Raw genomic sequence first — 25,768 nt, forward strand, 5'->3', positions numbered from 1 at the left:
AGTACAGTGCCAACATTTGGCAGTGATCGACATTGAATCGCTCAATCTTCCATGTAGAACACACACGATCGTGTACACAGACCAATGTATACTGAGTATTAGTTAGCTATTCAGCTAACGAGAGGGCGCCGCCGCCGGAACTCTCGCCCGCAACTGCGGGCAAGAACCGACTAGCCGGCTAACTGGAACTTTTCTTTGTACGCACAGCTCGTAAGAGCCTTAAACCAGAAATTCCCATTCTTTCTGGCTATCGGTTACCTCTGCCACACGCCTGGACTCTAGGCAGAGCTGTCTTCGGAAACCAATCACATATTTATCAGTGTAATTACAATTAAATATTAAGGTCGTAGCGCCAATCTGGTGACATGCAATAATGAGCGAAGTATCAGAAATAACTCCTCCTGACGGCTGTGCCTCTGGGACGAATCTCACGCTGAAATATCATTATCTATATCCTCCTTATGACTGGTTATCATTTTCGTTCCCTGGTAAGGCTATCGATCCACTGAAATTGCTGTTTTCCACGTCAGATCCGTACCTCCCTTAAAACCACACATAATCATTTTGTTTGCACATTTCAGAACACTGAGCACAGTAACTTTACATCTCAAAATGTACTTTATAAACCGGCTGATCACAGCGAATCTACCACACGTCCTCTACTAAGTAAAACACTTTGCCAATAATTGAATGCTTGTGACACCAAAGAATATTGAGTGAAAATCCGAGATCGATGGACATGCTACATTTGTCATCCTTGCGAGTGGTACCAGTGGATCATAGTACGGGAGAAATAATAGTCTTATAAGCGACCAGCTATTAAAAACACAATCGCAACGACCATTTTGATGACACGCTGCATCAAAGGCGGTCTTGGTTCCACAGGCACACGCAGGTATCGCTAACGATATCCGAGTTAAAAACTATAAATCCTTTATAAATCGAGGTAAGGTATTGCTTCAAGATGAAGTGGTCGGCCACACAAATACCATGACATTCAATAAAGATACTGATCGTCGGGTGTGTATTATCAGAGTGAAAGTGCGGGTGCACATGGCCAGCAGTGTAAGTTTCTAATAACATCGCATTTATCACCGAATTTAGAAACATGTTCAGCTAAGGAACATGATATTAAGCCGACATTTGGAACCCCCTCATGCCGCTGCTACATATCTCCCACGCTGACAAACAGTATTTGTAACGCATTCTTTCTCAATAGCTTGTAGACACTGTAACAGAGGTTCTACGATACACTCTCGGGTTTTAGGCTGGGAGGATGATGCTTGATTGTGAATGATCACATACAGTAGATATACAGCAGATGGAATGCTATGTGAGGACGCTAGCTTGGAGTCATAAATGTACAAAATCCTTTGACCAATAAGCTGGTTCAAAAATGGTTCAAATGGCTCTGAGCACTATGGGACTTAACATCTGTGGTCATCAGTCCCCTAGAACTTAGAACTACTTAAACCTAACTAACCTAAGGACATCACACACATCCATGCCCGAGGCAGGATTCGAACCTGCGACCGTAGCAGTCGCGCGGTTCCGGACTGCGCGCCTAGAACCGCTAGACCACCGCGGCCGGCACCAATAAGCTGGCTTTTCTGATCTATAGTGTTACGCTTTCTGGTGGAAATGCTGTCTGTGATTTGGAATAAAGTCTCTCCATTCAACCACATACTTGCATTGGATCCTATGGAGAGTATTTAATGATTACAGCCACTGGTGATCACATTCATGGCACTCTCATATCTCGAAACGAGGCACCTTTCCGAACCTACTTGCTAAGGTCCCCATGCAGCATAACTCTAGCATGGTTTTAGACAGCACTCTGCATCTTGTAATTGTTCCTCACTCTTTGAAATGCCTTCCCAGTAGTGATCGATCCAATTTAAGTCACAACTGTGAGAGAATCGGAGACTGCTATATCTACGACTTTTTGCGTCCCATGGAGAAACAAGGGGAGCTGAGTTAATGCGACAGGACTGTATTCTGCAGCTGCAGTGCATCTGCTCTGTCTTCCATGTGTCTGTGCATATGTCATGGATGGCTCGCATGACCCAGAGTAGACTTGAGTTAGTGTTCAAGTGTGGACCCACCATGTAGTACGTCCAGAGCAATGTTCAGATGCACAGCCTCAATATGGCACGTCTTGGATAGGGTTTGAAGGTGGTTCGCTGTGCATCATATCCAGAGTGATGTTCAGAGGCGCATCCACATTATGCTACTTCCAAGATACGGTTCGAAGATTGATCCACCATGCGTTACATGGAGATGTGTTCTGTCTCCAAAGGTGGATCAACCAGCGAAAGGACTCAGTCATGGGAGCTATCCACGACACATGCACAGACACAGACATACAGAAAACAGAGAAAATGCTCTGCAGCTGTACAATATGTGGTTGGAAGTGACTGGATGCAGCTGGCCGTTGTGGCCGAGCGGTTCTAGGCGCTACAGTCTGGAACCGCGCGACCGTTACGGTCGCAGGTTCGAATCCTGCCTCGGGCATGGATGTGTGTGATGTCCTTAGGTTAGTTACGTTTAAGTAGTTCTAAGTTCTAAGGGACTGATGGCCTCAGATGTTAGGTCCCATAGTTCTCAGAGCCATTTGAACCATTTTGGACTGAATGCAATCGAGTACAGTGCTACACTATACTATACTGTCCGACGACAGAAACAGTGCATTTGCACTCGGTGTTGACAAGAAACATGAACATTGCCGTTGGTGGGGAGGCTTGTGTGCCTCAGCGATACAGATAGCCGTACCGTAGGCGCAACCACAATGGAGGGGTATCTGTTGAGAAGCCAGACAAACGTGTGGTTCCTGAAGAGGGGCAGCAGACTTTTCAGTAGTTGCAGGGGCAACCGTCTGGATGATTGCCTGGTCTGGCCTTGTAACATTAAACATAACGGCCTTGCTGTGCTGGTACTGCGAACAGCTGAAAGCTAGGAGAAACTACAGCCGTAATTTTTCCCGAGGTCATGCAGCTTTACTGTATGATTACATGATGATGGCGTCCTCTTGGGTAAAATATTCCGTAGGTAAAATAGTCCCCCATTCGGATCTCCGGGCGGGGACTACTCAAGAGGACATCATTACCAGGAGAAACACAACTGGCATTCTACGGATCGGAGCGTGGAATGTCAGATCCCTCAATCGGGCAGGAAGGTTAGAAAATTTAAAAAGGGAAATGGATAGGTTAAAGCTAGATATAATGGGAATTAGTGAAGTTAGGTGTCAGCAGGAACAAGACTTGTGGTCAGGTGATACAGGGTTATCAATAAAAAATCAAATACGGGTAATGCAGGAGTAGGTTTAATAACGAATAAAAAAACAGGACCGTGGGTAAGCTACTATGAACAGGATAGTGAACGCATTATTATAGCCAAAATAGACGCGAAGCCTACGCCTACCACAGTAGTAAAAGTTTATATGCCAACTAGTTCCGCAGATGATGAAGAAATTGAAGAAATGTATGATGAGATAAAATAAATTATTCAGATAGTGAAGGGAGACGAAAATTTAATAGTCATGGGTGACTGGAACTCGATAGTAGGAAAAGGAAGAGAAGGAAACGTAGTAGGTGAATATGGATTGGGGAGAAGAAATGAAAGAGGAAGCCGCCTGGTAGAATTTTGCACAAATTAATCATAGCTAACACTTGGTTCAAGAATCATGAAAGAAGGCTGTATAGAGACAGAGATTTAGGAACCAGGATTCAAATTGTAAAACATTTCCATGGGCAGAGGTGGACGCTGACCACAACATATTGGTTATGAACTGTAGATTAAAACTGAATAAACTGCAAAAAGGTAGGAATTTAAAGAGATGGGACCTAGATAAACTGAAAGAACCAGAGGTCGTAGACTGCCGACCAGCTGGCCAGTCGGTTTTTGTCGGCAGCAGTGGGAAGAAGTTCCAGTGGCGGCCCTTGCGACGCTCTCTGGACAGCTGAATAGTGAACTAATACTCAATATGTATAGGGCTGTCGCGTGTGTTGCATGTATTCTCTGTAGAAAATTGAGCGAATCAATATCGATCACCGCCCAGTGTTGGCCCTGGATGTATTGACAGCATCCGAATTCCTGCCACTCCAATCACCTCTGGATGCCCTCCATGTCTGGGGTGGTGTAATCGGGCATACATGCACGTCCACAACTGCAGCTGCGTTCATTGTGGCAATTTTCACTGATCTCTGAGCATTGGCAATGGCAGTGTACCAGGCGACGGGCACACTGTGTCACTATGTGTGGACAAATGGGGGGCGGGGGGGGGGGGTGAGTGGGTTGTATGTACAAGTATTTTCCGCGATCTCAGACATCCAGACATGACAACTACTAGGATTGTGGTTTAGTGCTTCTCAATAAACTGCAATACAATACACTCTGTCTTGTAATGGTTATTAAGATTTTGAAATTTGTGGTAAGGTTCTATGGGACTAAACTGCTGAGGTCATCGGTCCCTAGGCTTTCACACTAATTAAACTAACTTCAGCTAAGGACAACACACACAATCATGCCCGAGGGAGGACTAGATCCTCCGACGGAGGGAGCCGCGCGAGACAAGCCGCCCTAGATCGCGCGGCTACCCCATGCGGCGCGAACGGTTATTGTTGTTGTTACTATCCTATCACACGGTACACCCTTTCCTCCTCCTTCTTCGTCCTATCGAAGCTGAGGGAACAAATTAGGAATTCTACAGTTCTTTATTAAATACACTTAGGAGACCTGTACCAGTGGGTAATCCCACAACCATGGTGTTATAAACTCGAGCAGAAATTTGAAATTCCGGGTATCATTTTATATAGTACTGCTTCCAATCAAGATGTCAAATCCCCAATTGGCCAATTTATTGTTTCTAATAGCGGTACTGAGAGTACAAACATCAATCCAACCCCTCCACATATTGTTTAAGTACATATCACGCAACTGAGCTGAAATTTGAAATCCTCAGCTATATTCAACGTGATGGACCTCCTGACAAATGATCTAACTGTACCATTACCCGCCAACATGACGCAAAGCAAAAAAAAAAAAAAAAAAAAAAGAAGGGCTTCAAAACCAGGCAGTTGTGGGATCGAATCCCAGCAAACACACCGGTTCTAGTATCCACCAATAGGATGCAAGGAAAAACTGCCCTCACACAAAGTGTATAGATTTAATTAATTAATTAATCTGACAGAGTGAGGGAATATTTCCGAGACATACACTGCTGGGGATTTAAGGTACCCACCACTTTGTTCGGGACAAAGGAATAATTAGTGTGGCACAATACAAACTCTCGTTGGGCATGAAATAGCAACCTGAGCGAGAGAGAGAGAGGGGGGGGGGGGGGGAAGAGAGTCAGAGAGAGAGAGCATATGTTTCGAGAGGAATTTCACAGGTATCGACATCAAAGAGTTGCGCCACCTGATTCTGTGTCTGGTGGTAAACGAGGACTGAAGGGGAGAAGAGTTCAAATGGCTCTGAGCACTATGGCACTTAACATCTGAGATCATCAGTCCCCTAGAACTTATAACTACTTAAACCTAACTAACCTAAGGACATCACACACATCCATGCCCGAGGCAGGATTCGAACCTGCGACCGTAGCGGTCGCGCGGTTCCAGACTGAAGCGCCTAAACCCGCTCGGTCACAGTAACCGACCGAAGGGGGGGGGGGGGGGGAGAGAGAGAGAACGGAACTGGAGTGAGGAGAGATTGGAGGGTTGCTGTCAAAATGGCCTTTGCCGACAGAATTGGAAACTAATTCAGTCAGTATCTGCACAGCAGGGCGATCATATTGAGCAGCTGCTTCCACTGACCTGGTATGGAAGGTATGTGTTTGGGAGCAGATTGTAGAGGTGCTGGAACCAGAAGTAACCACTTGAGATTACAAAGGACACTATCTTGGACAAACGGGACATTGGTTGTGGGCTGACCTGGCTGCTAGACAGTTAAAAAAAAAAAAGAGCTCAGTATTCTGAGACACTATGGACTGCTGGTTTGGATATGTTGGTCCGAATTACCCAAGCAGTGGCACGCAACAGCGTGTGGGCAGTTGAGAGAGAGAGAGAGAGAGAGAGAGAGAGAGAGAGAGAGAGAGAGAGAGAGAGAGACTTATCAATATCAAAGGGTTGCCAAAACGTGAAGCTTCCGGTCTGCGCGCCGCATGAGCCGGGTCGCTGACAGTGGTCGCGGGACCTGAGCGGGTGTCGTGCGTTCTCTTGGGACATCGGCGCATGGTGCAGCCTAGCGAAGCAATCGGGACGCGTTATGTTGCCATAAATTTTGTGACGGTATTCCTTGCACAATGGGCAGAAGCGATCTATTTAATTACTTCTTTTTGATGTATTTACAAGACCTGGATCATCCAATAAAGCAGAGAATGATGAGCAAGGGAGATCTAACCCCTACAATGAATTTTACAAATAAACAGTACATCCTTTGCTACGTAACTGAATTCCCTGTCATGAGATCCCTCCTCTCCAACACAGACTGAGTCCTTTTTGCCGCAAGTTTCCAGATGGGGGAAGGGAGGGGAAACGGAGGTGGGAGGGGATGGCTGGGGCGATTTCCCAGGAAAGTAAGGGATTAATTAATTTATCGACTTAAAGAATATTAGAAAACATGTTGAGATGAAACTGTCCTTAACGCCTGTAAATTAAACTTCGTTGCAATACATGAGACTTGACATGATGAGTTGTTACTAGTGATCCGAATTCGAACCAAACAAAGATTGCGTGTTTCATGGAGACTTGACTAGGCATAAAGAGACGTAAAACATCGACGTGTTCAGCAGTATCAGTTTACAAGGCCGAATGTTCGAACCTGGTAATAAATAACGATACGCTTAGCACCGCAGCGGGAACCCCATGAAGCTTATATTGCACCTGAGAAGTGCCCACGAAAGGTAAGTAATAAAGTGCAACGCACAAGTTTGAAACGCCATGAAGTAAAGTTGTGCTGATGGACGGGGAGTAGAATCCAGTACCTATATGAAGCACAATCAAATGTCAGATTTTAAATATGTTCACCAATAGCGTGATATTGGAACAAGAAACGATGATACAAATGATTTTTGCTTGACAGGGATTCGAACCCGGCACTTTTCACTACTGTCTTATAGCTACAAATAGACATGAAATAGATATTGTTTCTTCCCAGTAGCGAGATTTGCACATGTTCAGCTAGAGGTAACGCGACGAATAGTTCTGTGGTGCATGGGACTCCAACCCCACACACATCGTCGTTGTTGATACCACAGGAAGGGGCGTCAACTATCAAATTCCCTCTCACTAGTACTTAACAACGTGCCGTTTGCAGACACCTGGAGTTACCGGTTTAGGCGCTTCAATATGGAACCGCGCGACCGGTACGGTCGCAGATTCGTATCCTGCCTCGGCCATGGATGTGTGTTAGTTAGGTTTAAGTTCAAAATGGTTCAAATGGCTCTGAGCTCTATGGGACTCAACTGCAGTGGTCATAAGTCCCCTAGAACTTAGAACTACTTAAACCTAACTAACCTAAGGACATCACACACATCCATTCCCGAGGCAGGATTCGAACCTGCGACCGTAGCGGTCGTGCGGTTCCAGACTGTAGCGTCTCAACCGCTCGGCCACTCCGGCCGGCCTAAGTTTAAGTAGTTCTAAATTCTAGTGGACTGATGACCTCAAACGATGGCCTATATAAGTCCATGAAATGTAGTGTTATTGATATACATCTAGACATCTAGTGGTACAAAGAAGGTGTTTTGTGTTATGAACTGCTTCACAGAGAAGTGTCCTTCGTAGTTGACACTTGTTGCCAACAAACGAGATGCCTTGCAGTCGCAGAGTAACAAATCCCATAGTGCTCAGAGCCTTTTTTTTTTTTAGGAAACAATTAAATGGTGGGGGAATATAATGTCGAAGGGTTCAAATCCAGAGAAATATTGTAATCGCAGCTCGAATCCCACCCCAGTGCCAATAATTTCAATATCTCAGTGTCACTTAAAATAAGAAAGGCAGATCCTATGACCTTATATGATGGTTCGTGAACTAAAATAACACAACTAGTGTAAGAAAGCTTACTAGAGGCAAAGTATCTGCTGACACCGACTTCCGCCTCTGACAGCCGTAACCAATCCAAATCTATTGCAGTCAGTAGCGAATGGACATCTTTACTTTTGTTTTGGAACCAAGGCACAGTCCTGCGGTCTTTACTTAGCCGTTACTGGAGGTGAAGAGGGTACGTTTGTGGCTATTAAAAACTGATATCCCCGTTGTGAATAACCTATTCGTGGTCTAGTAGTCAGTGTCATGCAGTCTGAACCCAAAGCCATGATATCAAATCCATCATTTTCCTTTCCTTTTTAAGCCGTATTCTGTCCAACTTCTATGAGCATCAGTCTTACAGAAGGTCAAAGACAGTTTCGTTCATTTTCTAACTAGCCAGTAATAGAAAAATGTTATGGAAACACGTTTGTGAACGGGCTCGAGGGCGACTGTCATGGTAAGATCAATTTCAGCCAGAATCCGCTTGATAGAGACCGACATGCGCCCAAGTGATCGCGACGCATTGGGCGTACAGTCTATGATCTACAGCAGACTTTTCTGCACTCGAATTAGCAAGTATAACATTATGTAACGTTATGTATAATACAATACTGTTTCATCATACTCCGTGCCGATTTTTATACGGCATGTTATTATATGCGTTTTTAACTACGGTCTCATTTTTTTCAAGTTTGTAGTATAGCTCGTGCCATGACAATTTGAACGTTTCTCATTTCTGATGTTACGACGATCGTCGTTTATGCATTAGAAAATCGAGTCTAAAACAGACATTGTGTTCCATTTATGTTTAATAAGAGGTTGAAAGCAGTGGAGACAATTCGAAACACCTGTGTCCTGTATGGAGTGAGTACTACCGAGAAAGTCAAGTTGTATCGTTTCAAACACAATCGTTTTGACATAAATCACCAGTTTCAGGAAGACAAACAGGCACTGATGAACGTTTCTGCGATTTACTACTATGGTTAGTGTATCTGATAATTGGCAAGTGTGACGACCAATTAACCTCCGTGTGACACTTGCCTTCAGTAGTCATACTGAGGCTGAAAGAAAGGAAGGAGGATTACGGTACAACGTATGGTCGAAAACCAGATTAGACGCGAAGCAGAATTTTGAACTAGTAAGGGTGGGGAAGGAAGTCGTCTGAGCCCTTTCAGAGGATTGATCCTACCATTTTCCACAATATATTTAAGGAGGTCTCCGCAAACCTAAATCAGTGCTGCCTGTTGGCGATTTGAAGTACCGTATGTTAACTGCATAAGGAGAAAATGGCGGGTAAGCCATAACAAACATTATCTCAAACGACGGCCTATGTACGTCCATGAAATGTAGTGTTGTTGATATACATCTAGACATCTAGTGGCACAAAGAAGGCTGTTTGTGTTACGAACTGCTTCACAGGGAAGTGTCCTTCGTCGTTGACACTTGTTGGCAACAAACGAGATGCCTTCCAGTCGCAGAGTAACAAATGCGACCTGGAAAACAGCACCTAGAAGCTTGGTTGGAAAACATACCTACCGCACATCTTCTAGTCTGGCACCCGCATGTGTGTACCTTTGTCGCCCCTTGTCGATCAGCCACCAAGAAAGTTTTTTTTTCTTTTCTTTGTTTTTGTTTGTTTTGTTTTGTTTTGCAAGGGATCTAAACATGGCCTGCGCATCTTCAGGCGGTTCTCGATAACAGGTGAACTATATTGTTGACAATTTCTCTGATATTTGTGTCTATTTTGTTCAACACCTAGCGGGAAACATTATTAATGCGCACCACACTAATACAACTGGTGTGTGTCATCATAGTGCCATACAAAGATTGGCTATCTTAATTAAATGTGAAGTCTTTTGTCATACTCAAGTAGCTTTACCGGACTACAATGATAATACGTCAATGTGGCTGTGAATGTAGTTGCTGAACGAAACACAGTTAACAGTGTAATCAGCGACAAGATTTCATTAACAAATTTATGTATTTTCAGTATCAGTTTCGCAATATTTTATGTTCCTAACCTCTAGATGTGCCAACTGCCTTGCCGCAGTGGTAACACCGGTTCCCGTCAGATTACCGAAGTTAAGCGCTGTGGGGCTGGGCTAGTACTTGGATGGGTGACCATCCGGTTTGTCGAGCGCTGTTGGCAAGCGGGGTACATTCAGGCCTTGTGAGGCAAACTGAGCAGCTACCTGACTGAGAAGTAGCGTCTCCGGTCTCGTAAGCTGACATACGGCCTTGAGAACGGTGTGCTGACCACATGCCCATCCATATCCGCATCCAGAGACGCCTGTGGGCTGGGGATGACACGGCGGCCGGTCGGCGCCGTTAGGCCTTTCAAGGCCTTTTCCGACGGAGTTTCGTTTTAGTTTTTACCTCTAGATGCGCTGGTAACTGAACGTAACGGGACATCTTCTCGATGACAAAATTTCTAAAGACATCGTTCTGAATTCGATATACCTGTTTGTAGCTCTGTCACAGAGGAGGTAAAATGTTACTCACGCACCACTTCTGAACTGAGAGCTACTGTCTCTTACTCTTTACAGTGCGTCAACATTTTCATGGAGCAAGAGACCAACTGCAGCGTTCATTGCCTCCTCATTACCCTGTGATGGCTGATACAGATAATTAGCATAGCAGACAACGCGACTAGTTATAGTTGCTACATGAAAGTAATCTCCCATCTCTGTAAACGTATACTTGATGAATCGATGGTACACCAAAGTGGACGTCACTCAGAATTTTTGATTGGTGCACCTCGAATACATCAAGCGAATCTTATAAGATAATTATTTGTCATTCCAGGAAGTAACAAAACTATCACAGAGTCACCAGACATGTTCTGCTATGTTTCATGACTCTATCATAGCGGGTCTATTATGGTTCTACAGGCAATGTCTTTCTTGAGTGGGCTAACAATTTAAGGGGAGGTTCACTATCTTTTGGTTCAAAAAATACATTTTTTTTAAATTGCATGTTTGGATCCATAAAAGTGTTTATAATCCATCCCTGAAACGGTTTTTCCGAATAAGGAACGGAAATGTTTGTTATTCGCGGTTGAACAACAAAATGCACCTGCCTGAAATCGGCCTTTTTCACGCACCAGTTTTTTTTTCTTTCGGAGGACGAGTTACTGAACGGAAATGTTTGTTATTCGCGGTCGAACAACAAAATGCACCTGCCTGAAATCGGCCTTTTTCACGCACAAGTTTTTTTTTCTTTCGGAGGACGAGTTACTGTACCGGTGTTTGGGAGGAAACACACAAAATTCGAATGAAAGTTTGAACACATGTGTTTGGAAGTTAGCCCCCAAGCATTTGCATTCTTGTGCGAAGACCGTGGAGATTGCGACTTTCCTTTCAGTGAGCAGGTTCAACGAAGGGTATTCAGCAATTCTATAACCCATGGCAACGATGGACGTCACCCTGGGACACAGTTCGACGCAGTTCGCCAAGTATTCGGGCGACCAGCGGACTCAAGCGGCCGAAAACCGATTGTCACCGACCGTACGAGCGGCTCTGGAGCAGCGCAGGATGGCCTAAATCGAGCAGAACGCCCTGCATGAGGAAGAGGAAGGACTAGTTTGTGAGCCCGGAATAGCAGATTGTACGTACGTTGCAGAATATTGCATTTATATGTAGTCAAAACTTCAAACGCGTTTTTCTCGAAATGGCATTTTTTTTTATCGCGCGGTATGGTAACTTCAAATCTACTGAACCTATTGGTATGATTCTTTGTTTCCGACGAAGCTAACTAAATTGTTTAGGAGATGTACCACTTTTATCCAATCCATCAACTATAGATATTTTTATTTGGCCGATGAAGTCGAAAAATCGATGGAAAAAACCCTATTTTTTCAAATGGCCGCCATTTTGTTTCCTATGGTCCAAATAACTTAAGCGAGGTACAACTCCTAAATAATCTTATATACTTCGCTAACGTCAACTCAGTTCTGATTTCAGACAAGTCGGCTGACCTGTGACTAACCGCGCGTGGAGGTCCACATCGAAATTTTGTTTCGTTCCGACGGCACTTCCGCCTTTACTCTTCGACATTTCCGGTCGAAAAAATTCCAGTTTGTAGAGGAAATATCAATAAACATGTTGACCAAATTTTACATTGATATCTATAACACATCCCGAGAAAAAAATTCTCAAAGAACATGCTTTTTTTCCTTTTTTCGGGCAAAAGATAGTAAACCTCCCCTTAAGAGTGCATCTTGTGCATCAATGATGCAGCAGCTTCATTACTTTTCCTACGACTTCATGAGGAGTATTCTAGTATTCATGGTGAGGGAAAAGAACGGAAAGTCGCACAGACCGCCGCAATACATATGAAAGAAAATAAACTTAATCCACTGAATTAGCGAACCATTTAATTGAAATCGACATGTAGTAAGTCGTGTGAACAAATGCTTTATTCCACTGTTATGAAACACCCCGAAATATTGACATCAAACCAGCAAGGATTTTGAAAGCACCACTCTTGTGAGACACAACTGGCACTTTATTTGCACCTTGCACTGCGTACAGAGGCTCTGAAATTGATTCCGTATTTATAGAGTTCCAAAAAGGGTTTTAATATCATTCCTCATATGCTTTCCTATAGACTATCGTCTCAGTTGTGCGACTGTATTTGTGATTTCCTGTGTGAAAGGTCACTGTTCGTAGTAACTAACGGGCCTTCTGCTATTTCTAATATATTTAAACTATTTAGCGGACATCCGGAACATTTCTCTTAGAGTTATGGAAGGTAATGCTGGTGTATAGTAAACTCTTTAGATAAGCAGAGCGAATAACAAAATGATGCTGAAAATATATCTTCACAGTGCAGAACGTTAGACTGAGGCGACCTTGTAACGGCTAAGGTGTACGTTCAATTCCCATGGGGATACCAGTTTTTAACTGCCACAGGACAGTGCTATGGTTCCAAATCAACATTAAACACGTCCATTCGTTACTGACTGCAATAGATTTGGATTAGTTATGGCTGTCAGAGGCGGAAGTCGCTGTTTGCAGAAACTCTGTCTCTAGTAAGCTTTCTTACACTAGTAATGTTATTTTAGTTCGCGGACCAATCCTCATATAAGGTCATAGGACTTGCCTTTCTTATTTAAAGTGACATTGAGATTTTGAAATTATTGGCACTGGACTGGGATTCGAGCTGCGATTAAAATATTTCTCTGGATTTGAATCCTTCGAGATGATGTTGTTGTTGTGGTCTTCAGTCCTGAGACTGGTTTGATGCAGCTCTCCACGCTAATCTATCCTGTGCAAGCTTCTTCATCTCCCAGTACCTACTGCAGCCTACAACCTTCTGAATTAGCTTAGTGTATTCATCTCTTGGTCTCCCTCTACGATTTTTACCCTCCACGCTGTCCACCAATACTAAATTGGTGATCCCTCGATGTCTTAGAACATGTCCTACCAACCGATCCCTTCTAGTCAAGTTGTGCCACCAGCTCCTCTTCTCCCCAATTCTATTCAATACCTCCTTATTAGTAATGTGATCTACCCATCTAAACTTCAGCATTCTTCTGTAGCACCACATTTCGAAAGTTTCTGTTCTCTTCTTGTCTAAACTATTTATCGGCCACGTTTCACTTCCATACATGGCTACACTCCATACAAATACTTTCACAAATAACTTCCTGACATTTAAATCTATACTCTATGTTAACAAATTTTTCTTCTTCAGAAACGCTTTCCTTGCCATTGCCAGTCTACATTTTATATCCTCTCTACTTCGACCATCATCAGTTATTTTGCTCCCCAAGTAGCAAAACTCCTTTACTACTTTATGTGTCTCATTTCCAAATCTAATTCCCTCAGCATCACCCGACTTAATTCAACTTCATTCCATGATCCTCGTTTTGCTCTTGTTGATGTTCATCTTATATCCTCCTTTCAAGACACTGTCCATTCCGTTCAGCTGCTCTTCCAAGTCCTTTGCTGTCTCTGACAGAATTACAATGTCATCGGCGAACCTCAAAGTTTTTATTTCTTCTCCATGGATTTTAATACCAACTCCGAACTTTTCTTTTGTTTCCTTTATTGCTTGCTCAATATACAGATTGAATAACATCGGGAATAGGCTACAACCCTGTTTCACTCCCTTCCCAACCACTGCTTCCCTTTCATACCCCTCGACCCTTATAACTGCCATCTTCTTTCTGTACAAATTGTAAATAGCCTTTCGCTCCCTGTATTTTACCCCTGTCACCTTCAGAATTTAAAAGAGAGTATACCAATCAACATTGTCGAAAGCTTTCTCTAAGTCTACAAATGCTAGAAACGTAGGTTTGCCTTTCCTTAATCTTTCTTCTAAGATAAGTCGTAGGGTCAGTATTGCCTCACGTGTTCCAACATTTCTACGGAATCCAAACTGATCTTTCCCGAGGTCGGCTTCTACTAGTTTTTCCATTCGTCTGTAAAGAATTCGAGTTAGTATTTTGCAGCTGTGACTTATTAAACTGATAGTTCGGTAATTTTTACATCTGTCAACACCTGCTTTCTTTGGGATTGGAATTATTATATTCTTCTTGAAGTCTGAGGGTATTTCGCCTGTCTCATACATCTTGCTCACCAGATGGTAGAGTTTTGTCAGGACTGGCTCTCCCAAGGCTGTCAGTAGGTCTACTGGAATGTTGTCTACTCCGGGGGCCTTGTTTCGACTCAGGTCTTTCAGTGCTCTGTCAAACTCTTCACGCAGTATCATATCTCCTATTTCATCTTCATCTACATCCTCTTCCATTTCCATAATATTGTCCTCAAGAACATCGCCCTTGTATAGACGCATTATGTACTCCTTCCACCTTTCTGCTTTCCCTTCTTTGCTTAGAACTGGGTTTCCATCAAAGCTCTTGATATTCATGCAAGTGGTTCTCTTTCCTCCAAAGGTCTCTTTAATTTTCCTGTAGGCAGTATCTATCTTACCCCCAGTGAGATAAGCCTCTACATCCTTACATTTGTCCTCTAGCCATCTGTGCTTAGCCATTTTGCACTTCCTGTCGATCTCATTTTTGAGACGTTTGTATTCCATTTTGCCTGCTTCATTCACTGCATTTTTATATTTTCTCCTTTCATCAATTAAATTCAATATTTCTTCTGTTACCCAAGGGTTTCTACTAGCCCTCGTCTTTGTACCTATTTGATCCTCTGCTGCCTTCACTATTTCATCCCTCAAAGCTACCCATTCTTCTTCTACTGTATTTCTTTCCCTCATTCCTGTCAATTGTTACCTTATGTTCTCCCTGAAGCTCCTTACAACCACTGGTTCTTTCAGTTTATCCAGATCCCATCTCCTTAAATTCCCACCTTTTTGCAGTTTCTTCAGTTTTAATTTACAGTTCATAACCAATAGATTGTGGTCACAGTCCACATCTGCTCCTGGAAATGTCTTACAATTTATAACCTGGTTCCTAAATGACTCCAGGTATCTACAAACGGCACGTTGTTAACTATTAGTGAGAGGGAATTTGATAGTTGACACCTCTTCGTGTGGTGTCAGCAACGATGATATGTGTAGGGTTGGAGCCCCATGCACCACAGAACTATTCGTCGCGTTACCTCGAGCCGAACATGTGCACATCTCGCTAGTATGAAGAAACAATAAGTATTTCATGCCTATTTGTAGCTATAAGACAGTAGTGAAAAGTGCCAGGTTCGAATCCCTGTCTGGCAAAAATAATTTGTATCGTCGTTTCAGGTTCCAGTATCACGCTATTGGCGAACATATTTAAAATCTGACATTTGATTGTGCTTCATATAGATACTGGGTTCTACTCCCTTGCATCAATACAACTTTACTTCATGGCGTTTCACACTTGTGCGTTGCACTTTATTACATATCTTTCGTCGTTACTTCGCAGGTGCAATATAAGCTTCATGAGGTTCCCGCTGTGGTACTAAACGTATCGTTATTTATTAGCAGGTTCGAACATTCGGCCTTGTAAATTGATACTGCTGAACACGTCTATGTTTTACGTCTCTTTACGCCTAGTCAAGTCTCGATCAAACACGCAAGCTTTGTTTGGTTCAAATTCGGATCACTAGCAACAACTCATCATGTCATTTAATGAGTGTGATAAGACTTCTGAAGTGTCACTTATTGTAATGTAGTTTAATTTACAAGTGTTAAGGGCTGTCTCATTTTTAATAGCATGTTTTCTAATATTTGTTGTATCACAGTATTAGTTCACATCTGAACTTACTGCCATAACTAGCGGTATACTCTAGTGGTCTTTTGTGGTAACCATTGTCTATAGTCAAATAATTCTATAATCTGTGCCAGGCACTTAAATGTGATTTGCAGAGTATCTGTGAGAAGTATCCATGTAGATTGTACCCCACAGTGTTTCGGCACTTAGAGAACCTGCGACACAGCTGTGCTGCGTTGGTTGAATACAGCAGTGGCTCACTTTTTATGTTAGCAGGATCAACCACAAACAGAGATGTAATAATTTCTATGTTGCAAGTGGACGGTTCGAACCCTGGTGGTGGGAAATATTTTCACAGTCTGTGTTTGGCCTGCAGAGGGAGGAGAGGTAGTGCAGTTCCGATCATCAGACTTTGTGCCAGTGTCCTGTTTAAATACCACAGCTTATGTAGTGACGCTATGTGACACTGTTGATAATGATCCACCCATTGGATGGGGATGTTAAGGTTGGTGGCACCCTTGGTGCTATTTGCGAGAAGTAGGCTATGTGCTGGCACTGGGTTTCAACCTACCCTTCTCTCTTCGTTGTCTTTGTCATCGTCATCGTCATCTTCATCATCATCATCATTATCATTATCCAACACAAACATTACACTCCACTCCACACACACACACACACACACACACACACACACACACACACACACACACACACACACACACACACATAAACACATAATGTACATAGATGTAGTATTACAAATAAATAAACAAACAATAGTACGAGTGGAATTTAAATGATGATTAAGTAGCCCAGACATTGGTAGGAACGAAGGACATTTCATAAATAACGCACAGGCTGGCTTTAGTGCGAACTGTTTGATGCAGCAACAATAAAAATACGTCAGATGTAGTTCGGGACTTGAGGAAGAAGCACGTTTTCTTGTTTTTCCACTGTGCGCTCAAATACAAAATTGGAGAGAGGTAGACATGGATCCTGCAATACTGTGACTGTTGAGGACCAGAGGACGTACATGAAGATCGAAATTTTACGTGGCAAAACCGCGACAGATATCCACAGGGCGTTAAGTGAAACCGAGCGAGGTGGCGCAGTGACGAGCACACTGTACTCGACTTCGCGAGGACGACGGTTCAAACCCGCGTCCAGCCATCGTGATTTAGGTCGTCCGCGGTTTCCCCAAATCGGTTCAGGCAAATGTTGATATGGTTCCTTTGAAAGGGTGCGGCCGATTTCCTTCCCCATGCTTCCATAATCCGAGCTAGTGCTCCGTCTCTGCTGACCTGCCGGCCGAAGTGGCCGAGCGGTTAAAGGCGCTACAGTCTGGAACCGCACGACCGCTACGGTCGCAGGTTCGAATCCTGCCTCGGGTATGGATGTGTGTGATGTCCTTAGGTTAGTTAGGTTTAAGTAGTTCTAAGTTCTAGGGGACTTATGACCACAGCAGTTGAGTCCCATAGTGCTCAGAGCCATTTGAACCATCTGCTGACCTAGTTGTCGACGGGACGTTAAACATTACTCTCCTCCTCCCCCCTCCCGTTATGTGAAGTTTGTGATGAATTATAGATTCATTTTATTGTGATAAATTATAGTTTCACGTTGAGTTAATCGTTTTCGCTGTGGTCGTGCGAGAATAGACCATAATCAAGACCAAGAGGGCCAAAAACGCCAACAGCTGAACGAAGTGTGAAACTTGCGCTTATCTGAAAACTACCTTGAGCAGTTAAACAGAGAACCGACTCGTGGCGATAACATATTAGACCTTCTAGTGACAAACAGACCCGAACTATTTGAAACAGTTAACGCAGAACAGGGAATCAGCGATCATAAAGCGGTTACTGCATCGATGATTTCAGCCGTAAATAGAAATATTAAAAAAGCTAGGAAGATTTTTCTGTTCAGCAAAAGTGACAAAGCCGGCCGAAGTGGCCGCGCGGTTCTGGCGCTGCAGTCTGGAACCGCGAGACCGCTACGGTCGCAGGTTCGAATCCTGCCTCGGGCATGGATGTGTGTGATGTCCTTAGGTTAGTTAGGTTTAAGCAGTTCTAAGTTCTAGGGGACTAATGACCTCAGCAGTTGAGTCCCATAGTGCTCCGAGCCATTTGAACCAAAAGTGACAAAAAGCAGATTTCAGAGTACCTGATGGCTCAAAACAAAAGTTTTGTCTCAAGTACAGATAGTGTTGAGGACCAGTGGACAAAGTTCAAAACCATCGTACAATATGCGTTAGATGAGTATGTGCCAAGCAAGATCGTAAGAGATGGAAAAGAGCCACCGTGGTACAACAACCGAGATAGAAAACTGCTGCGGAAGCAAAGGGAACTTCACAGCAAACATAAACATAGCCAAATCCTTGCAGACAAACAAAAATTACGCGAAGCGAAATGTAATGTGAGGAGGGCTATGCGAGAGCCGTTCAATGAATTCGAAAGTAAAGTTCTATGTACTGGCTTGGCAGAAAATCCTAAAAAATTTTGGTCTTATGTCAAAGCGGTAGGTGGATCAAAACAAAATGCCCAGACACTCTGTGACCAAAATGGTACTGAAACAAGAGCATGACAGACTAAAGGCCGAAATACTAAATGTCTTTTTCCAAAGCTGTTTCACAGAGGAAGACTGCACTGCAGTTCCTTCTCTAGATTGTCGCACAGATGACAAAATGGTAGATATCGAAATAGACGACAGAGGGATAGAGAAACAATTAAAATCGCTCAAAAGAGGAAAGGCCGCTGAACCTGATGGGATACCAGTTCGATTTTACACAGAGTACGCGAAGGAACTTGCCCCCCTTCTTGCAGCGGTGTACCGTAGGTCTCTAGAAGAGCGTAGCGTTCCAAAGGATTGGAAAAGGGCAGAGGTCATCCCCGTTTTCAAGAACGGACGTCGAACAGATGTGCAGAACTATGGATCTATATCTCTAACGTCGATCAGTTGTAGAATTTTGGAACACGTATTATGTTCGAGTATAATGACTTTTCTGGAGACTAGAAATCTACTCTGCAGGAATCAGCATGGGTTTCGAAAAAGACGGTCGTGTGAAACCCAGCTCGCGCTATTCGTCCACGAGACTCAGAGGGCCATAGACACGGGTTCCCAGGAAGCTGCCGTGTTTCTTGACTTCCGCAAGGCGTTCGGTACAGTTCCCCACAGTCGTTTAATGAGCAAAGTAAGAGCATATGGACTATCAGACCAATTGTGTGATTGGATTGAAGAGTTCCTAGATAACAGAACGCAGCATGTCATTCTCAATGGAGAGAAGTCTTCCGAAGTAAGAGTGATTTCAGGTGTGCCGCAGGGGAGTGTCACAGGACCGTTGCTATTCACAATATACATAAATGACCTTGTGGATGACATCGGAAGTCCACTGACGCTTTTGGCGGATGATGCTGTGGTGTATCGAGAGGTTGTAATAATGGAAAATTGTACTAAAATGCAGGAGGATCTGCAGCGAATTGGCGCACGGTGCAGGGAATGGCAATTGAATCTCAATGTAGACAAGTGTAATGAGCTGCGAATACACAGAAAGAAAGATCCCTTATCATTTAGCTACAATATAGCAGGTCAGCAACTGGAAGCAGTTAATACCATAAATTATCTGGGAGTATGCATTAAGAGTGATTTAAAATGGAATGATCATATAAAGTTGATCGTCGGTAAAGCAGATGCCAGACTGAGATTCATTGGAAGAATCCTAAGGAAATGCAATCCGAAAACAAAGGAATTAGGTTACAGTACGCTTGTTCGCCCACTGCTTGAATACTGGGATCTGTACCAGATAGGGTTGATAGAAGAGATAGAGAGGATCCAACGGAGAGCAGCGCGCTTCGTTACAGGATCATTTAGTAATCGCGCAAGCGTTACGGAGATGATAGATAAACTCCAGTGGAAGGCTCTGCAGGAGAGACGCTCAGTATCTCGGTACGGGCTTATGTTGAAGTTTCGAGAACATACCTTCACCGAGGAGTCAAGCAGTACACTGCTCCCTCCTACGTATATCTCGCGAAGAGACCATGAGGATAAAATCAGAGAGATTAGAGCCCACACAGAGGCATACCGACAATCCTTCTTTGCACGAACAATACGAGACTGGAACAGAAGGGAGAACCGATAGAGGTACTCAAGGTACCCTCCGCCACACACCGTCAGGTGGCTTTCGGAGTATGGATGTAGATGTAGATGTAGATGCTCTTGAAGGAGATCGCAAAAATATGGTTCAAATGGCTCTGAGCACTATGGGACTGAACTTCTGAGGTCATCAGTCTCCTAGAACTTAGAACTACTTAAACCTAACGAACTGAAAGACATCACACACATCCATGCCCGAGGTAGGATTCGAACCTGCGACCGTCGCGGTCGCGCGGTTCCAGACTGTAGCGCCTAGAACCGCTCGGCCACTCCTGCTGGCGAAGGAGATCGCAGTGAGGCTTGTGAGGAACTCTCTGAAGCCACGGGAATCCCCCCAACATCAGTATTCTGACAAATGGTTTGAAGAACAGAAACATTTCTGCAAGATGGGTCCCTCACTGTTTGACTGCCGAAGACAAGCAGAAATGCCGAGGCATAGGAACCCTGCTCAAACAGCGATTTGACCCTGAAGGTCGAGGATTCTTGTGTCAAATTGTCGCTACTGATAACACGTGGATTAGAAACTTTGAACCGGAGTTGAAACCACAGTCCAATAAAGTAGAAAGCTTCAGGTTCTGCAAGTCCAAAAAAATTTCGCTGTGGTCAAACAAAGCTCAAGCAGAATGAGATTTTCACTCTGCAGCGGAGTGTGCGCTGATATGAAACTTCCTGGCAGATTAAAACTGTGTGCCCGACCGAGACTCGAACTCGGGACCCTTGCCTTTCGCGGGCAAGTGCTCCACCAACTGAGCCACCGAAGCACGACTCACGTCCGGCACTCACAGCTTTACTTCTGCCAGTACCTCGTCTCCTACCTTCCAATCTTTACAGAAGCTCTCCTGCGAACCAAGCAGAACTAGCACTCCTGAAAGAAAGGATATTGTGGAGACATGGCTTAGCCACAGCCTGGGGGATGTTTCCAGAATGAGATTTTCACTCTGCAGCGGAGTGTGCGCTGATATGAAACTTCCTGGCAGATTAAAACTGTGTGCCCGACCGAGACTCGAACTCGGGACCCTTGCCTTTCGCGGGCAAGTGCTCCACCAACTGAGCCACCGAAGCACGACTCACGTCCGGCACTCACAGCTTTACTTCTGCCAGTACCTCGTCTCCTACCTTCCAATCTTTACAGAAGCTCTCCTGCGAACCAAGCAGAACTAGCACTCCTGAAAGAAAGGATATTGTGGAGACATGGCTTAGCCACAGCCTGGGGGATGTTTCCAGAAAGAGATTTTCACTCTGCAGCGGAGTGTGCGCTGATATGAAACTTCCTGGCAGATTAAAACTGTGTGCCCGACCGAGACTCGAACTCGGGACCCTTGCCTTTCGCGGGCAAGTGCTCCACCAACTGAGCCACCGAAGCACGACTCACGTCCGGCACTCACAGCTTTACTTCTGCCAGTACCTCGTCTCCTACCTTCCAATCTTTACAGAAGCTCTCCTGCGAACCAAGCAGAACTAGCACTCCTGAAAGAAAGGATATTGTGGAGACATGGCTTAGCCACAGCCTGGGGGATGTTTCCAGAATGAGATTTTCACTCTGCAGCGGAGAGTGCGCTGATATGAAACTTCCTGGCAGATTAAAACTGTGTGCCCGACCGAGACTCGAACTCGGGACCCTTGCCTTTCGCGGGCAAGTGCTCCACCAACTGAGCCACCGAAGCACGACTCACGTCCGGCACTCACAGCTTTACTTCTGCCAGTACCTCGTCTCCTACCTTCCAATCTTTACAGAAGCTCTCCTGCGAACCAAGCAGAACTAGCACTCCTGAAAGAAAGGATATTGTGGAGACATGGCTTAGCCACAGCCTGGGGGATGTTTCCAGAATGAGATTTTCACTCTGCAGCGGAGTGTGCGCTGATATGAAACTTCCTGGCAGATTAAAACTGTGTGCCCGACCGAGACTCGAACTCGGGACCCTTGCCTTTCGCGGGCAAGTGCTCCACCAACTGAGCCACCGAAGCACGACTCACGTCCGGCACTCACAGCTTTACTTCTGCCAGTACCTCGTCTCCTACCTTCCAATCTTTACAGAAGCTCTCCTGCGAACCAAGCAGAACTAGCACTCCTGAAAGAAAGGATATTGTGGAGACATGGCTTAGCCACAGCCTGGGGGATGTTTCCAGAATGAGATTTTCACTCTGCAGCGGAGTGTGCGCTGATATGAAACTTCCTGGCAGATTAAAACTGTGTGCCCGACCGAGACTCGAACTCGGGACCCTTGCCTTTCGCGGGCAAGTGCTCCACCAACTGAGCCACCGAAGCACGACTCACGTCCGGCACTCACAGCTTTACTTCTGCCAGTACCTCGTCTCCTACCTTCCAATCTCTCCGCTGCAGAGTGAAAATCTCATTCTGGAAACATCCCCCAGGCTGTGGCTAAGCCATGTCTCCACAATATCCTTTCTTTCAGGAGTGCTAGTTCTGCTTGGTTCGCAGGAGAGCTTCTGTAAAGATTGGAAGGTAGGAGACGAGGTACTGGCAGAAGTAAAGCTGTGAGTGCCGGACGTGAGTCGTGCTTCGGTGGCTCAGTTGGTGGAGCACTTGCCCGCGAAAGGCAAGGGTCCCGAGTTCGAGTCTCGGTCGGGCACACAGTTTTAATCTGCCAGGAAGTTTCATATCAGCGCACACTCCGCTGCAGAGTGAAAATCTCATTCTGGAAACATCCCCCAGGCTGTGGCTAAGCCATGTCTCCACAATATCCTTTCTTTCAGGAGTGCTAGTTCTGCTTGGTTCGCAGGAGAGCTTCTGTAAAGATTGGAAGGTAGGAGACGAGGTACTGGCAGAAGTAAAGCTGTGAGTGCCGGACGTGAGTCGTGCTTCGGTGGCTCAGTTGGTGGAGCACTTGCCCGCGAAAGGCAAGGGTCCCGAGTTCGAGTCTCGGTCGGGCACACAGTTTTAATCTGCCAGGAAGTTTCATATCAGCGCACACTTCGCTGCAGAGTGAAAATCTCATTCTGGAAACATCCCCCAGGCTGTGGCTAAGCCATGTCTCCACAATATCCTTTCTTTCAGGAGTGCTAGTTCTGCTTGGTTCGCAGGAGAGCTTCTGTAAAGATTGGAAGGTAGGAGACGAGGTACTGGCAGAAGTAAAGCTGTGAGTGCCGGACGTGAGTCGTGCTTCGGTGGCTCAGTTGGTGGAGCACTTGCCCGCGAAAGGCAAGGGTCCCGAGTTCGAGTCTCGGTCGGGCACACAGTTTTAATCTGCCAGGAAGTTTCATATCAGCGCACTCTCCGCTGCAGAGTGAAAATCTCATTCTGGAAACATCCCCCAGGCTGTGGCTAAGCCATGTCTCCACAATATCCTTTCTTTCAGGAGTGCTAGTTCTGCTTGGTTCGCAGGAGAGCTTCTGTAAAGATTGGAAGGTAGGAGACGAGGTACTGGCAGAAGTAAAGCTGTGAGTGCCGGACGTGAGTCGTGCTTCGGTGGCTCAGTTGGTGGAGCACTTGCCCGCGAAAGGCAAGGGTCCCGAGTTCGAGTCTCGGTCGGGCACACAGTTTTAATCTGCCAGGAAGTTTCATATCAGCGCACACTCCGCTGCAGAGTGAAAATCTCATTCTGGAAACATCCCCCAGGCTGTGGCTAAGCCATGTCTCCACAATATCCTTTCTTTCAGGAGTGCTAGTTCTGCTTGGTTCGCAGGAGAGCTTCTGTAAAGATTGGAAGGTAGGAGACGAGGTACTGGCAGAAGTAAAGCTGTGAGTGCCGGACGTGAGTCGTGCTTCGGTGGCTCAGTTGCTGGAGCACTTGCCCGCGAAAGGCAAGGGTCCCGAGTTCGAGTCTCGGTCGGGCACACAGTTTTAATCTGCCAGGAAGTTTCAAAGCTCAAGCAAATTATGATTTCTGCTTATGATCACCAAGGAATTACATTTTGCGGCGTGCAGTTGCAGCTGTAGCGGTTATAAAGCCAAGTACTGAAAAACTTATTTGTGCACTGTTGTATTGTTATTACATTTAATAGTTTTCGGTGGTGTTTCGTGATGTTTGTGGCGAAATGACGATTCAATAAACTTTTGGAAACGTTCGCTTGCTGTGTTTTGTAGAGCTTTCAGTGCGTTGAAGTCGTTTAGTAAATTTCGTGATTTAGTTTTCAGCTGACGTTTCTTATTGTTTCTAGTGAAATATTTCAGTAAAATTTTCATTCAGTGTTTTAACCTCGTTGAGTATTCCAGTGGCCGCTTGAATTTTTGGTTTTAGCTAATAATTTTGTGAAGTTTTCTTGATATTGGTATTAGCTGTGGTGTAGTAGTATTAATACAAGTAGTTGCTTCCTTAGTAGACAGAGAATTTCGAGATCACTATTGTTAGTTCAATAAATAGTTCTGCTGGTATAACTGAACTTGGGTAACGTAGACGTACAGTTTTTTTTATCAGTAACCGTAAAATTTTACCACGAGTGAGAAGTGTGCGCTCTGTCGTAGGTTTGTGAGTAGTGGGTTACAGTGTGGGATTTGTTCAAAGTATTTTCATTGGGGGAAAATGCAGTGGGTAAGCCAGTGGGCATTCTAGCGAGATCCTCTCCTGGGAATGTAGAATCTGTAGTAGAAATAAGTTGATAGAGGAGCAGGAGTGTAAAATCTGTGCCTTTCAGGTGCAGTTACAACGCGCAGAGGAGGAACTAGATAGGTTGAGGAGGGTGAAGGGTGATGGGGAATGGGAACTGGCAGTTGGCAAGAAGGCAGCAAGGAGGAGGAGGTATTCAGACGGTTATACTTTGCGTATATGCAATAGATTTGACCAACTGTCCGAGATGAGTGGAGAGGAGCCTCTTGCAGCTGTAGACGTAGGGAACATGCAGCAGTCCTCAGCTGCTAGGAGGCCTAGGGCAGCTGCAAAGTCTAACAGAAAGAAGAAGGTTCTGCTGCTAGGTAGTTCGCACGGTAGAGGTGTGGGCCAGCAGTTGCAAGAAGTGTTGGGGAGTGAGTGCCAGGTCACCAGCATTGTGAGGCATAGTGCAGGGTTGGCTCAGTTGACTGACAGCAAAGGGGAGTTATGTACGAAATTTACGAAGGAAGATCAGGTAGTGATATTGGTTGGAGCAGGGAACAGTCTTGATAGGGACGGGGAATATGATGTTGGTGGTGACCTGATAAAGGTAGCTACTCAAACTGGTGGCACTAATGTGCATTTCGTGCAACTGTTTCAGCGTCATGATCGGCCTCATCTTAATGCGGCTGTTAGGCGCATTAACATGGGGCTGGAGAGGGCGCTGATGGCAGAGGGCATGGGTCACATTTCAGTGGTGTCAGTCGAGTCTATCAGTAGATCGTGTTTCACTAGGCATTGCCTGCACATAAACGGCTGTGGGAAGGGGAGGCTGGCAAAGCTTATAGGTGACAGTGTAGTGGGTGCTGGTGGGATCACTCATGGAAAAATTCCTGCAGTTGTTGGTGTTAGAGGTGCACCTTTTTTGATTGAAGTTAACTGATAGATATACCTGC

The 25,768-nt window shown here is 44.9% G+C and overlaps 1 long non-coding RNA gene and 1 pseudogene across 1 annotated transcript in view; one reads left to right on the forward strand and one right to left on the reverse strand.

Moving 5' to 3' along the window:
* Positions 1–25,768, reverse strand: part of LOC126457890 (uncharacterized) — a 65,941-nt gene that overhangs the window by 34,870 nt on the left and 5,303 nt on the right. The window lies entirely within an intron of this gene.
* LOC126427992 (5S ribosomal RNA) lies at positions 10,056–10,173 on the forward strand (annotated as a pseudogene).

Source organism: Schistocerca serialis, chromosome 1 (assembly GCF_023864345.2).
Source record: "Schistocerca serialis cubense isolate TAMUIC-IGC-003099 chromosome 1, iqSchSeri2.2, whole genome shotgun sequence".
Classification (NCBI taxonomy): Eukaryota; Metazoa; Arthropoda; class Insecta; order Orthoptera; family Acrididae; genus Schistocerca; species Schistocerca serialis.